Here is a 16,782-nt window from a genome sequence, read left to right on the forward strand (position 1 = left end):
AAGGGGTTTGTATCAAACGTATCAAGTTTGGTTTTACTGATTATCCTGTGGCATTTTGGGATATAAATACACAATGCTCTTGACCCTATTAGCCATAACTGGGCCATGACTATCAGAAGTAAAACATGTCCCCAGGCTTGAAATAAGTTTAATATTTGAATCAGAAACGCTTCAAACAACAGCCTGAATATATCTGAGCAGTGGTCGATATGCACCCTTTTTTCAATAGAAGAAATAGTGATAGAGGACCGGGGAACTCATGCTAGATGCTATGTCAGGGAAGCATCCATCCACAGCGCAGCCGTCCTGAGAAGCAACTGTTCCGTTAGCCGAGGAAAGCAGCCAGACTTGAATCACACTTTGAAGACTGTTTGAAAACAGTTTTCAAGTGGGGTTCTCATTTATTTTTTTCCCGCCCACCAAAGATCTAAATGGCTATCGTAAAACCAGAAAACTCCTTGTGAAACCGGAGGCCTTAACATTTTAACAGCTGGAGAATTGTGTGATTTTAACAGTTGTCTACAGAGATAACACCACAACACTTATGCTAGAAAACGACAAATGAACTCCGAGTATAAAAGAAAGCAGGTGATCAAGTAGTAATACTCATCACCGCTTGGAACCCGTGAGGATCGTTTCATTGGATAACAGAAGTGTGTCTGTTCCATGAGACGAACCAGTAAAAACACCACCAGTATGGATTTCCCCATGCATGCAGTTTATGACGCTCCTGACATCAGCTACATGTAGGCTACGAATACTTGTGTTTCCTGGAAGCCCAATATTCCCTCTCCTTTTCTTTGTAAAAAAATATATATATATTTTTAGTGTTCAGAATCTCACATCCACATATTTATATTTTTAAGATTCTATGTATAGAGAGAAGTAAAAAAACAAAAAAACAAACACATATACAAACTAGAACGGGCACTCGGTAGAGCGCATACCTTCGCATATCACAAGATTGGGCATTGAATTATGAACATTTTGGCATGAGTTGCATGCCCATTGGATAAAAATTGACCGTGCTATGGTAAAAAGAAGATTTTGACCTTTTCATGACCTTGACCTTTGACCCGATCGATCCCAAAATCTAATCAAATGGTCCCCGGATAATAACCAATCATCCCTCCAAATTTCATGCGATTCGGTTTAATACTTTTTGAGTTATGCGAGTAACACGCATACAAATAAATAAATACACGGCGATCAAAACATAACCTTCCGCATTTTCAATGCGAAGGTAATAAAGAAACAAAAACAATACCATAGTAACAAAACTATAAATAAAGCAGGGAGAAATCATTTTCCAAAGAGTAAAGAAATACAGTCAGGCCATTTATCTGTGACACAGTTGCACCACTTTTGCCAGTGCTTAAGAAATGTTTCCGTTCTTTGGTGAACATGAGCTGTGATCTGCTCCATTCTGTAGATTTCTGTTACTCCCTCTCCTTTTCAAACGCTCTGATTTTGTAGCATACCAATTTCGAAGGGAAATAGCTGACTCGTTACATTTTTGCTCCTCTATGTTTACCAGCTAGTCTCCTAACTGTTTCCGCGTGCCGGTTACATTACATTACATGTCATTTAGCAGACGCTTTTATCCAAAGCGACTTACAATAAGTGCATTTCAACCTAGAGTACAAACTAAGAACAACAAGAATACAGGAAGTAACATTTCCTCAACATAGTCGAACTACAAAAGTACCATAAGTAAGTGCTATCTAAGTGCCACTGAAGTGCTAATCTGTGTTTTAATCCAGATATAGTCGGAAAAGGTGTGTTTTCAGTCTCCGACGGAAGATGTAGAGACTTTCTGCTGTCCTGATGTCAGTGGGGAGCTCGTTCCACCACTGAGGAGCCAGGACAGCAAACAGTCTGGATTTCAAGTGATTAGCTCGAGGTGCAGTAGTCACAAGTCGATTGGCTGTTGCCGAGCGGAGTGAACGTGCCGGGGTGTACGGTGTGACCATATCCCGGATGTAGACGGGGCCCGATCCGTCTAGAGCACGGTACGCCAGGACCAGTGTTTTGAAGCGGATGCGAGCAGCCACCGTAACCAGTGGAGAGGCGGAGGAGCGGAGTGGTCTGGGAGCATTTCGGGAGGGTGATGACCAGACGAGCTGCTGCATTCTGGATGAGCTGCAGGGGTCGGATGGCCTTAGCAGGTAGACCAGCCAGGAGGGAGTTGCAGTAGTCGAGGCGTGAAATGACCAGAGCCTGGATCAGAACCTGCGCCGCCTTCTGAGTAAGAAGAGGACGTATTCTCCTGATGTTGTGCAGCATGTACCTACAGGAACGCGTCGTCGCAGCGATGTTGGCCGTCAGGGAGAGTTGACTGTCGAGTGTCACCCGAGGTTCCTGGCAGTCAGGGTAGGGGCCAACACAGAGCTGTTGAAGGTGATAGTCAGGTCGTGGGTGGGGGAGCCTTTACCTGGAAGGAATAGTAGCTCAGTCTTGTCAGGGTTGATCTTCAGGTGGTGAGCAGACATCCACTGAGAGATGTCAGTCAGACAGGCAGAGATTCGTGCCGCCACCTGTGTTTCGGACGGTGGAAACGAGAAGATCAGTTGGGTGTCATCAGCATAGCTATGGTAGGAGAAGCCATGCGAACGAATGACAGAGCCGAGAGAATTTGTGTACAGAGAGAAGAGGAGGGACCCAGGACGGAGCCTTGAGGAACCCCAGTAGTGAGAGGACAAGGATCAGACACAGATCCTCTCCAAGTTACCCGGTAGGTGCGGTCTTTAAGGTAGGAAGAGAAAGAGCGAGTGCAGTGCCTGAGATCCCCAGGTCCTGAAGAGAAGAGATCAGGATCTGGTGGTTCACGGTGTCAAATGCTGCAGAAAGGTCGAGAAGGATAAGGACAGAGGAGAGAGGCTGCTCTAGCAGTGTGAAGCTGCTCAGAGACAGCAAGGAGGGCCGTCTCTGTCGAGTGGCCGGCCTTGAATCCAGACTGGTGAGGGTCAAGAAGGTTGTTACTGTGGAGATAGGAGGACACTTGGCTCAAGATAGCTCGCTCCAGAGTTTTGGAGAGAAAAGGAAGAAGAGAGACCGGTCTGTAGTTGCTGACTTCAGACGGTCGAGCGTGGGTTTCTTCAGGAGAGGGTTGACTCTCGCCTCCTTCAGAGAGTTAGGGAAACAGCCAGTTGAGAGGGAGCTGTTAATAAGATGGGTGAGGAAGGTCAGAAGGTCAGGAGCAATAGCCTGGAGAATGGGAGACGGGACGGGTCAAGGGCGCAGGTGGTCGGTCGGGCGGAGGTCACCAAGCTAAGAACTTGATTGGGAGACAAGGGGTGAAAGAGGAAAGAGGGAGATGAAGAAGTTAGTGTTGGTGAGGTGATAGAAGATGGATTTGTAAAGGAGGAGCGTATGTCGTCTATCTTGTTTGTAAAGTAGTCGACAAAGTGGCTCGGCAAAAGGGTGGAAGGAGGAGGGGGGCAGGGGGGATCAAGGAGGTTGGAAAAGATAGAGAAGAGTTTTTTGGGGTTAGAGAAGGAAGACTGAATTTTGGTCAGGTAGAACGAGCTTTTGGCTGCAGAGATAGAGGAAGAGAAGGAGGAGAGGAGAGATTGATAGAAGAGCAAGTCTTCCGCTTGATTCGATTTGCGCCATTTTCTTTCCGCCGCTCGCAGGGTGGCTCTCTCGGCGCGCACCGAGTCCGACAACCACGGAGCCGGAGAGGATTTCCGAACCGGTCGTGTCTTAAAAGGACAAAGAGAATCAAGAGATGAAGACAGGGAAGAGAGGAGAGTGTCTGCGGCAGAGTTAGGATGCATGAGTGAGAAGCAGTCAGTTGAGGGGAGAGCAGATAGGACAGAGGAGGCCAGAGAGGAGGGGCAGAGGGTGCGAATGTTGCGGCGTACAGGTGCAGGGTCTGTAGATATGGGTGGGTTGTCAGTACCAGAGAGCGAGAGAGAGTAAGAGATGAAGAAGTGGTCAGAGACATGGAGAGGAGTCACAGTGAGGTTAGAGGTAGAGCAGTTTCTTGTGAAAATGTAGTCAAGGTGGTTGCCGGCTTTGTGAGTAGGAGGGGAGGGACTGAGTGAGAGGTTAAAGGAAGACAGTAAGAGTAAGAGATCACATGACTTCTCTGTCTGGATGTTAAAGTCACCCAGAAGGATGAGCGGGGGGCCGTGTTCCATGAGTTCGATAGGAGGACGTCTAGCTCGTCAAGAAATCTCCCAAAGAACCAGGGGACGGTAGAGAACAACAATGTGAAGTTGAACCGGATGAGTAACGGTCACCGCATGAAACTCAAAAGTCAGTGGGATAAAGAGTGGAAGCGGGTAGGGACAGAAACACCATGTGGGTGAGATGAGTAAACCTGTACCTCCACCCCGACCAGAGGGTCTGGGTGTGTGGCTGAAGGAGAAGGCAGAGGAGAGAGCAGCCGGGGTAGACGTGTTGTCTGCTGTGATCCAGGTCTCAGTGAGAGCCAGGAAGTCAACGACTGCTCCAAGGCAAAGCCAGAGATGAAGTCGGCCTTGCGGTTGGCTGACTGACAGTTCCAGAGGCCTCCTGTGACCAGGTGCTGGGTGTGAGTAGAACGGGTAGGAAGGATAACAGAGGAGGGTTCCGGTACATGAATGAGCGAGTCCTATAGTAACTACGAGTAGAGATACGCACAGGTATGGAAAAGACACATATTCAAAAATGGGAAATACTCAGCCACCCGAAGACTCCAACGGAAGACTCCATGGTGGCAAGGCGATGGTTAACAAAATATATGTCCTGTGACACATCTCTCTCTTCAGAGGAGAGGATTCCTAAAAGGAAAAGGAGAAAGCTGTGTGGTGTGTGTAAAATAAATTGTATTCTTTTTTTTTTTTTTACTTTATAAAAAAAAAGTCATTGTCATTCATGTGTATAGTATGACAAATAATACATTTTTTTTCCTCCATTTCTTTCCAGCCATTTCTTTGGGGGACGGAGACACAGCGACTGACTGAAAAAAAACCCAAAAAAAAAAAAGTCAAACCACTTCCAGGACAGTTGCCCTCCTCCTCCTCTTGCCCTCCTCTCCTCCACCCCTCCTCTCCCTCTCCTCTCCACCCTGTGCCCTCCACCTCCTCCACCTCTGCTCCTCCCTCCTCCACCTCTTGCCCCTCCTCCACCACGGACTTCATCACCAGCAGGACCTCCAAGCCATGCAGGTACCTACACCTGGCGCTGCCCGAAGGCCACGGTGGTCACGCACCTGCTGCGCTGCGGTGTGGTTCAAGCACCATTGCCTGCTGCAATGAGCAAACACTTTCAATTTCACATTTTTTTAAAATGAAATTTTAATTAATTTGATACGAGACATCACTACAACCACACATTGAATCCAAGTAAATATGATTTTATTGATTGGATGTGAGGAATCTTTTAATCATTTCACCACATTGGATTAATGAGTTAACTATTTGATGTAAAATCTCTCCTTTTTTAATGCTATTCTAATTTTTTTTATTATAGCTCAAGTTCAAATGATATGGCCATGCTGGCTACAGCAGGTCCATCCAAATCAACACAAGGTCCAAATCAATTAAACCAAAAATTTTGTTTTGTTTTGTTGCTTGCGTGACATGTCTGGTCAATCAGTGGAGTGGAGAGACCCAGCTTCCGTTGAACAATGGGAGAATGGACAGGTTGTGGACAAACAACAGCAAAGCTCAATCCAGCTAAAATGAAGAAAGTGTGTGGAGTTTTTTTTGTTTTTTGTTTTTAATAAATAAAATTAAAATCTATTATATATGTCATTAACACTAGATAATACCCTGTTTGTTTTATTGTTTTTTTTTTAAATAAAAATATATAAATATTCTACTTTTTTAGATTTTTTCCTTTTAGATTTCCTCCTGGGAACATGTGTGATGTACAGAAAAACGTGGAACATAACATCCTCGCATTCATGATGTGATGTTACAAAGTCCATAAATTAAAATTGGAAATGAAAAAAAAATCTATGTCAATAATTGTTCCTAACTTTGCTCAAAGTAAAATATATATAATAAATAAAACAATTTTGATTCACTTTTCAATTTTGTGTTCAAACAACCGAAAAACCATGTTTCTAAAAATGTTTTTTTAAAAATTTATTCTCTATTTAGGTGAATTCTCTATAATACAGATATAATAATAGTTATATATATATTAGTATGCTCTATGGGTGGAGATGGTCCAGCTTGTTCCTCGTCAGTCAACATCAACATCGACCTCACCTCAACTCACCAAGCGCCTCTTCTTCCTGAGCAGAGAAGCCAGAAGCCTCTTCTTCCAGGAAGGAGAAGAAGTTTGGCATGCATGGATCATCCTCACAATTTCTATCAGTACAGATGCACAATGATGGGGCACATCCTGTGGTGCATCAGGCCCTGGGCCTGCAGCACAGTCAGGACTGGCAGGGTCTCGCAGTGTGGTCAGGACTGCGGGTATCATGGGGAGGGAGGACATCTCAGGATAACCGCTGCGATGCCTCTGAGACTGGCAGCATCCTCTAAGGACTGCCATCATCAGCCTTCAGCCTGTTCACCCCGCTGCCTTCTGGAAGGCGGTATATCATCGCTCTATTTTCCAGAGACCTGTACAGTTTCTCTGTTTTCTTTGACTTTGACAATACTTGACTTGACTTGACTTGACTATATTTAGCATAGCAGCACCACAGCCACTAGTGTTTAGACTGCATGTCTGAGATATGTTGCACTGTTTTATGTTGCATTGTTTTCATGTCATTGTGATTATTGCAGATGATGTCAGAAAGACACTACAAACATGCACTCAACACCCACTCCACCATTTCCACCTGGCCTCGCCGTTCTTCCGCATTTCAGGGGTTGTACAGAGTAGAGGAGCCCCGTAGGCGTGGGGTAACACTGAACAGACTTAAAATATATCTTTTTTTGTTAGCTTGATCTGGGCCAAATGAGTCGCTTTGGAAGGTCATATTTTATGAATATCTGCGTATTGGCGGATGATACGGGCGGATCCGCCGCCGTATCCGCCCGTATCCGCCAATATTACGGCGATCTGTTCCGGGATCCGCTGTAGTATTTAGCCGCATCCCCGCCCGGACCCGGAGCCCTTCCCGCCGTCTAGGGGGATTTGGGGGGGCGGATCTGGAGAGAGTCAGTTGCTATGTCTTTGTCCTCCGAGTCTTGACTCAACGGAAGACTCCTATGTCTTTGTCCTCCGAGTCTTGACTCCAACGGAAGACTCCTATGTCTTTGTCCTCCAAGTCTTCGTCCGATGAGTCACGCTGACGCCAAAAACCCCACCGGTATGAGCCCAAGTTAGTGCAATTACCTCCAGCCGTTGACACCGCCCCTTGGCTTTTGGTATTCAAATGACACTCAATAGAAACCAGGTGACGATCGCTCGTCCAATCAGTGAAGATTCAGGTGTCGGAACACAGGACACACCTCTCTACCAAAACAACTCCTTAAAACAGGACAGACTAACAATCTAGCAGCTTTAAACAACAAATACAACAGTAACTTTAGCAGATAAAACTAGTTTAAAGAAGATACTTAGCAGGATCCAAGTAGTCAGTAGTCTCGCCTCACAGGTAGAAAATGCACACTGTTGCTACTGAGCAGTGTACAGTGGCTTTTCGGAGCGGTTCGGCTGAGAACAAACAATGCTATGAGAACATTAAGCGTGAACGGCATTGTAGGCCCGACAGTAATGAGCTGAAACTCATTATGGAGCTCTGCAAAGCCGAGAGGAGCTGCAGATCCAGCTGATTATTCCCTGCCGCGGGTTAATCATTACGAGCGTGTTATAACATTACAACGTTACTGCCTTTTATAAGTAACTTACCACAGGGAGTTGCAACTGCCGGGCACCGTGTGATGTCTCCAACAACACTGTGTTTTCACCATGTGTGGCTGGGTCATCTCCTGGGAACCCCAATCACCACGGATGGGCTCTTCTAGAAGATGTAAAGGCTTTAAACGCCTGGATGAGGGGGGAAAAAAATCACGTTTTTTGCCACCATCTGCAGCTCCCTCCCCCTCGGGGGGAAAGCTGAGCATAACAACGACCGTGAGATGACGGGAAGCAATGTCGGGATAGAACGCCCATGATTCAGGCCGCCTTCCCTTCTCTGGCCACCCTAGCACCGCCTTCCTCTTAGCTGGAAGTGAAGGCAGTCACAGGTTATTTCATTTTCCTCGGTGTCACCGGCCTTTATGATGGAGTCGCTCTCCTCCTCGATGCGCCTCGCCACCCTCCAGCGTTGTAGAGCTGTGCTCATGCAGGTGCTTCACAGCTGACAAACGCTTACCCCCCCCCCCCCCCCAGGCTCAATTAGCATTTCACTGTGATGTTCTTGTAGAGCAGGGGTCGGGAACCTATGGCTCTTCCGGTGACGGCATATGGCTCCCAGACAATTTTGAGTTGAAAAAAAAATCCAAATCTCCACCCGCCCCCCTGTAATTTTCTCTATCGCGCCAGATTACAGCAGAAGTAATTTAAGGTCCCTTTTTCTTAAAGACGTCTTTGTTCTTTTATTAAACTAAACGTCTGTTATTGATCGTCTCTAACCAGCAGCATGTCATTTCTGTCTCTACGTGTCACGTTAGCACTTCTCGGCTCTCCATCTCGCGCGCATCATGCAGCACCAGAAGTCGCATTAAAATTATACGTTAAAAATAATATTTGTCTCTCAATGAAATATATTTAGAAATATTTGGCTTTTATGGCTCTCCCAGTCAAAAAGGTTCCTGACCCCTGTTGTAGAGGATAGCTCTTTTTAAAAAAAGGTTGCCTGTGACTACAATTACAAGCTAGCTCAACAACTCTGCTATCTCCAGAGCTGTCGGGCTAAAAGCAATCCATATTTCTTTCTTGAGGGAATTCAAAGAAGTCCCCCACCTGTGCATACTCCACCTCATTCAAAGTGCTATGCACCGACCCGCGAGGTTAGCAGGACCACCTTTGTGTTATCTGCAGGTGCACTCACCGCAGCACTCTTTTTAACCACCCACTGAAACCACAAATAGGCACCTCGCCAGACATGGAGGCACGTCAGCGGGTTCCTTTTGTTATTTCTCAGCTCAGGAGACCTTGGCATCAAAGTTGGTCTCCCTGCAAAGTTCACATTTGCATTTTCCTTCCACCATCTCCGCCGCTACTGTGCGGGAGGAGGGGAGGCAGAGGAATGTTTGTGCACAACAACTGGAGCTGTCTGGTAAGCACATTGTCTTCGGAGTAAAAATAGCAAAAACTTCTTTTCATTTCGAAATTTAAATGAATTTAATTAAATTAAAAGTGTATTTCAAGATTGGTAGTATCTAACAACAGACAAACAACTTCTAAATTCAAGATGATTTATTATTCTGGTGACAGGCAAAGGATCGGCGATGCAATTGCAAGAGCAGGTGAAAAGTCTGTTCAACTCGCAGGTTGAAGTGGAACTCTGACTTCAAAACACAAGGAAACCATAACGTTCACTTTCATAACGTCATCTGACTCCATTCAGAATCTGCAATCTAATTAGATCTAGCTGGCATGAGGGAGGACACCCGCATCCTCAATGTTTCTGTCTGATCTCAAAGAATATCACATTGAACAAGTGTGTGTTGTTTTCTGGGCATGTATCTGGTATGCAGGTCCCTCTTGTTGTTATAAACTTATCTCTGCCTCCCCGAGATAAGTCAGCCGTCTGACCTTAAGTTATTATGGGAAATTGAACTCAGGTCCTTTTGTTACAATCAGGAGTCTACTGCAGGCCAAAATGTATGAGAGCTATAGCAATTGAAAGTATAAAATATATACTTATATACAGTATATATATATGTATAGAGAGAGAGATATAATCTCTTTCAGTTTGAACATAGTCATCTGCAACAATATTGGGCTACATGTACAATTTTGCGACTGTAAAACTGTTCTTTTGTCTGTACTAAGGTTGGCGTTTGTGGTTGAGGGTGAAATATCGTGCCTATTGGATGGATATGAGGACTAATTTGAACTACTTTGATGAACCTCTAGTTTTTTTCCAGCACCATTGTCATGTTAACATGTCTTTATGTCCAATACTTTGATTAACATCAATTTGGTGAATAGTGTAACCAGTTATATACAGTGTCAAGCCTCTTCACCAGTCAATGATATATTTCATATTTGTAATAATCAATATAAGCATGTCTGTATACATAGGTGGCTGAGCAATAGAACAAAGCAGAGCTGCTGCACACCCACTGTTAGACACTTTTTGTTCATACAAGTTTGCTGTGGTTAAAGATTTAACCAGTTTCATATGTAGTCAGTGTGTAAGCTATATGAACCACGCTGCTTCATGGCACTGTGGAATCGCTGCACCCTTGTATTTACCATGCTTTGTGGTTGTGACGTTTTCGCCGTGTCATTACCATTCATAACTATACGAATAATGTCTTTATAATTAAATTCTGAGCACAACGTTTGCTCCGAATGTGCACCAGGTTTAAGGTCTTAGTCATATTTATGAGATAGTAAGTGACTTACTATCTCATAAATATGACTTGCTATATCTCATGATGATATGCTAAGTCATAATGAGATAGGTCACATTTATGAGATAATATCTCATAATTCTGACTTACAGGATCCTAATTTTTTTCTCACAATGGTGAAAATGGGCTTTCATACCAGGTTGATGCATTTTAAATTGTATCTTAAACCAAAATATTACTCATACAAATTTTAAAAACCTTGTATTGGTTGTTTTTTAAGTCAAATGTGTCTAGTCTCACAATGATGACTCTCATAGGTGTTGTATGGGCACACACTTACTTGGTCATTAAAACTTAGTCTATACTTGTACAACTAACATTCCCTTCATGGCTGTAGACTCTTAGTCTGTAAACTCACCGTGCGTATCAACTGTGTTGCTGCGAGCTCGTAAAACCCCGGTACCGACTCACATCTAACAGCAGAAGATGACGGAGCTCGCTTGCGGAGTCGTTTTTACCTCATTGGTGTTGCTCTGCAGTAAAAATGTCATTAAGCAACAGTAATATGAACACGTGGTGAACAGAACTGGCCTGAAATCCTGAAAACATTTCTCATTAGCAGAGTTTTGAGAGAGTAAAGGCAGGTTTCACGTCACTATGGAAACTCCACCAAGCAGTCGGATATGATAATGAAATATGACTGAAAAACATAACAGATTTCAGCCTCAGTGCAAAACTGAGAAAGTCTGGTGATTAAAAACAATTGACTGCAGACAATTTGCAAAAAAAGAAGAAAGAAGCACGTGAGTCAAGAATCTGCCTCTCCTTTGTGTTCTTTCATACCACATCGGGCACTTTATCCCCGGCGCTCCGGCAGATGAAATACTGAGTGAAACATTCCATGGCTGCAGTGCGACAGGTGGCTCATTATTCACATCATCAACAAAGAGGAAGAGAGGGGAAAGGACCACCAATGTTTTTTTGACGTGACGCAACACTTCATCCTCCTCAGAGGGTTCTAGTACGGGAGGTAATTAGCAGCGAGGGCAGTGTAAGGGATTCTCAACGACGCGCCTGTCTTTTCGTCTCTTGGCATTTTCCCCCCCTTCTCGGAGAAGACCCCGACTTTAAAACTTTCCCGAGCAGAAAGGTTGGAAAGGTCGAAATAATTCCTCCTCGGAGCTTTGCAGACGCTGGAAGATAAAGTCGCTAAAATGTCACCATCCAGAGCGCTTCCTGCTGGTGAACACACGGGAACAAATGAGGATGGATTGCTTAAGAGACGTGAAACTGTTGGAATATTTTTGTTTCATTATGATTAATGAGCGTTGATGTCTATGTAAATTAAGGGGTACGTTAAAGGCAACGGAGGGGGGTTTCATATCTGCGATTTGAGTTAACCTAGATTCAGCCTGGTGCTTGATGAGCACAGGAGTTAGGAGCTGCCAACAGGGAGCGTTTGATCTTGAGGAAACTATATAGAGGGTTTACGGTGAGGGGGGCAAAGTCTCATGGGGGGCTGTGACCTGAGGTTAATCACCTAGACCTGTTCTCACACCATCACATCTAAAGATTGTGCTCAGCAAAACTCAAGACATGTCAAACTGCAGGATTGTGTGAAAGATATTTGAATCACATTGCAGTCTAATAATAAATAACCACGTCATTTCAGAGTTTACACGAGGCATGAATTCATCGTGGCGTAAATGATCAGAACCCCGAATGTCTAGGTCTGCGGGTGAAATTGTAATGTAAATGCCCGCTGTGCGGAATGAGGTTGAAGTCGTCCTGTTGGGAATAATTCGACAATTAGCGTGTTGCACGTATTTGCACCCTGCTCAAAGTTAGATGAGAAGCATTGATACCACTCACAGTGATAATCTGTCAGGGACCAGAGGGACTCAGCATGTCCCTAAAGATAGGGATGTGCTGATATTATATTTCCGTGAATTATACATGGAATTTAAATAAAAACCCAACGCACTTAGCAAGGAACGGTTTGTTGGCCTTTGCAGAATAATTTGTCAAAAGCCCCAAGTGTAAAAACAAGATGGCGGCTACATTCTGAAGAGTTTGTCAGGGCAGGTTTTGCTTCTCCTGAGGAAATGTGGTTCATTCACAAAGTTACAAATTAGGTCGATCCAAAATGTCCCGATCAGCACAGACTTGTTGATGATGATAATGATGATGACTACCATGTTGAAAGTGTAGCAGTATTACTTAACCCAACAGTGCCATGCACTAGTTTGTCTACCTGTTGAATGTACACTACCGTTCAAAAGTTTGGGGTCACTTAGAAATGTCTTTATTTTTCAAAGAAAAGCACTGTTTTTTCAATAAAGATAACATTAATCAAAAATACACACTATACATTGTTAATGTGGTAAATGACTATTCAAGGTGGAAACGTCTGGTTTCTAATGATATATCTCCATAGGTGTATAGAGGCCCATTTCCATCAACTATCACTCCAGTGTTCTGATGGTACATTGTGTTTGCTAATCGCCTTAGAAGACTAATGTCTGATTAGAAAACCCTTGTGCAATTATGTTAGCACAGCTGAAAACAGTTATGCTGGTGATATAAGCTATACAACTGGCCTTCCTTTGAGCTTGAAGTTTGAAGAACAAAATTAATACTTCAAATATTAATAATTATTTCTAACCTTGTCAATGTCTTGATTATATTTTCTATTCAATTTTCAATTCATTTGATAAATAAAAGTGAGTTTTCATGGAAGACACGAAATTGTCTGGATGACCCCAAACTTTTGAACGGTAGTGTATGAGTATTACCTTTGACATTTTAGCTAAAACAGCTTATAATGAGTGACCAATTACTAGTTCACAGAGGAAGTTATTGATAAACACAGTGTTGGTAAAGGAAAGTATACGTTGTGTGACATTATTGTTGAGTATCGAGGTAGATTAGCATGTCGACAGTAATGTAAAAGTTGAGGACCAAACCCTTGTCTGTCTATTTACAGACGAGGGTCTTTGAATGACTTGCTGCCCGTCCTTATCGCTGTTATTGTTCGAGTCATTTCAAATCGTACGTGTGAAGGAAACCATCATGTTTTCACAGTTTCGATTGGGCATCATCGGCGCACACATCCAGGTGAGAAAGACATTCGAGACCAAGCTGCTCAGTGAATCCACCAGAGAACTCTCATGTGGGACAATAACACTTGTTTGTGCAACCGGCTGTAAATAATAGCATTCTGGAAACAACGTGCCTGTTTGGATCGTGGTTAAATAGATATTCCGACTCCAGCAATGTTAACCATACGTCTGGACTTCAGCGCATACTTATTTTTTAACACGGGGAACATGACGTGTTCCTTCGCCTGTGTCGTTATTGACATGATGTGTACAGCGCGGAGGTAAGGGCTGATTGAGACGTCGCTCTCGCTTCGCTGTGAAATTTCTCATTACGCAGCGAGCCAGACATCTCGAGCAGCGCTGATGCTGGATGAGTTGAGCTCGGGGACACCGCCGGCCAATTTCCCTCATTACCCTAAATCCTCTAGTGCTCTCAGAGAGACGATGTCTATTTTTAATAACAAGTTGTGAGACACTTTTGAAGAGGCAGTAAAAACAACATATTTATAATGAAGGACAGAGGTGGGGATCAATGCAGTCCGATTTTCTGAGGAATGCTGCTACTGTGAACAACTCGGGGAAATCAAAGCATTATTAGGTTCGCAATTTACGTAGAAAATGAGGTACAAGATGCAAAAAGAGAAACAGGAATTCAGGTACATAGATGAAATAAATACTCGTATGACCATACTGATGAAAGGAATTTAGTGAGTTTTTTTAATAGAATGGCATGCCATCCTTAACGTCAGATTAGTGCAAAATTCATGACTCTCTGAATCATAATTGTCGATTGCAAAAGAGGAAATCCATGCAGGACAAGGCTGCAATAACAGGAAGACACCAGTTTCTTCGCTGCAGATGATGAAACGCAGTGGTGGGCCGTCAGGGCCAGCAAGGCCTTCTCTGCTGGCCTAAACATCATCAGAATATAATTTTTTTTTTTTATAAATGTTCCCACAAATATGTATTCAATTATTCCCCAGAATAAGAGTTATACTCTTCATTTCATAGCTTTCCTCTTGGTTGCACTGCTTCCAGCCCCAGGTTGAGATTTGGAGGGCTGGTCTTTATGTTAGATCTTTTATCCAATCATATTCAGCCATCGTGTGTTGCCAGGGGGCTAAAATCTGCCCTTAGGCCTTCAGAATCAACATTGCGGGCGCTGGTAGCTTAAAGTGAATGGGAATGACAATGTTGTGTCAACCAATCAGCTTTAGAGTTGTGTAGGCCAGCTAGCTGGCGTAGTGCGTGCACGTCTTTTGATTGGATTACCAATATTGAGAGGCGGGGCCTATGGGCAGATATATGCAGAACCTCAGAACTAGGAAACTGAATTTGATAAACGAATTAATTTGCATACTACTAAGCTATTTTTTCAACCCACAATGGCGGAAGGAGGAGAAGATATGGATTTGGTCGAGGATATAATTATAACGCCATTCTCAAGACGAACTTTAAGACCGACGCCGACGCTACAAAGCCCGTCACAGGCGGGGAAGGGGTTCGTTCACCACATTCAAAGTTCCAACTCCGAGCGCTATCAATGGCTCAGGCTCCGAGAAGCTCTGCACACCGGACTGCTGGGAATGCCTATTATTTGCAAGTGATCGATTTGGTGTTTGGAGCCACACTGGCTTTGCAAACTTGAGTTGTCTAACCGAGGCAGCAACGAGACACCAAAGTACGGCTCGGCACTTACAAGCATCGGTGCTTTGAAAACTTTTGGGGACACCCGAGCGGATCTACAGATCAACGAACAAGCGCGCAGGGCAGCAGAGCTGCACAATGAAAAGGTGAAGAAAAATAGGGAAATATTGAAAAGACTCAATTGTGTCATGTGTTTGGGTAAACAGGAACTTTCATCTTCATCATCACGGTGAAACTGCTCTGGGTGACAATGCGCTGTTTAGTGAACACACTGTAAAAAAAAGTTGGACTTAAAGCTCAAAGTTTGTGGACCAGAAATGGATAGAAGAAGAATATTAATATAACTCTGTTGCACTCCACTATGTTCTTGCCTATTAGTTGAACTGTACTGTACTGTACTCTTCCCCTGCAATTCTCTGAATATAAATGTCAATTTCAAGGTGACGCAACGCCTGGTTATACTGCGTTTCTGTCTAACTGTATAGTGTCAAGAGCCATGGCATCATAATGATAGTAATAAGAGGTGGATTAATTCGGGTGGGACTGTGTAGGACCTCACTGAAGGCCCCAGGCCCACGGCACGCCACTGATGAAACGATGGCAAGGAGTGGCCCACAGTGCCTCACTGACGTCACACAACAATCCCTTGCCGTCTCATTATTTCCTTTAGATGCAGCTCCCGTTTCGCCAATCTCATTAAACGATGCCCTGTTGTGCTGCGCGTCCGTCGCCATCGACTGTGAAACTTTGTCAACTCGAAAACTGCCCTCGGTGGACCGCGGCTCTCCTGCAGTGTTCGTCTGCAACGACCACGGCCGGAATGTTTCATAGAGTGATGAGCGACCACGATAGCCCCCCCCCCCCCCCCCCCGCTTAGTTTATTAACTGGATCCCCGTTAGCTGACGCCTTAGCGGCCGCTTATCTTCCTGGTGTCCACAGAAAGGACAACATGTAATACATACATACAAACATGATGGGAAACAAATAGTACAAACAGAATAATAAAGAATAATGCGCAGTCGAGGACTAGGATGTATATTGTGCGGTACATCTGTAATTCATACAAAGAATGATCAGATGGCTTCAAAAGGGATGGAACAAGTCAAGGAGTTAATGTCAAGTGGTTGATGCCCCCGGGGGTAACTTTATTGGAAACCAGTCTGGACTGCAAGTGAATCCGACACGTCTTTTAGATGCACTCTCATCTCCAGCTATGCAGCTGTCTGCGTCCGCTCTGATGTCCTCCGAACAGAAACGTGCGGTCCAGCTGGTTTCCAATAGCTGGTTAGCTCGGTTAGCCGTATTAGCTAACGGTTAACACCCTTGCACAAGCGAACACGTAATCTCCTGGCAGAGATATTAATGCCCGTACAGTTTCCATTGTCCCTTCAGCAACTGCGTGCTGTAATTATAAAGCTTTGTGGGAAGACTTAAACCAATCCCGGATTTCAGATTGAAACTCTTTATTGTCAAAACCAACAAAAGGACGATGCACAGAATGCACCGTCTGCACAGCAACATCCATAAGGATAATAATGAAAGCTTCTCATTATGCAATGCCTTCTCTTTTGGATCCACATACAAAGACGAGTGTTTGTTAAACGTAAAGACA

Source organism: Pseudoliparis swirei, chromosome 2, assembly GCF_029220125.1.
Source record: "Pseudoliparis swirei isolate HS2019 ecotype Mariana Trench chromosome 2, NWPU_hadal_v1, whole genome shotgun sequence".
Classification (NCBI taxonomy): domain Eukaryota; kingdom Metazoa; phylum Chordata; class Actinopteri; order Perciformes; family Liparidae; genus Pseudoliparis; species Pseudoliparis swirei.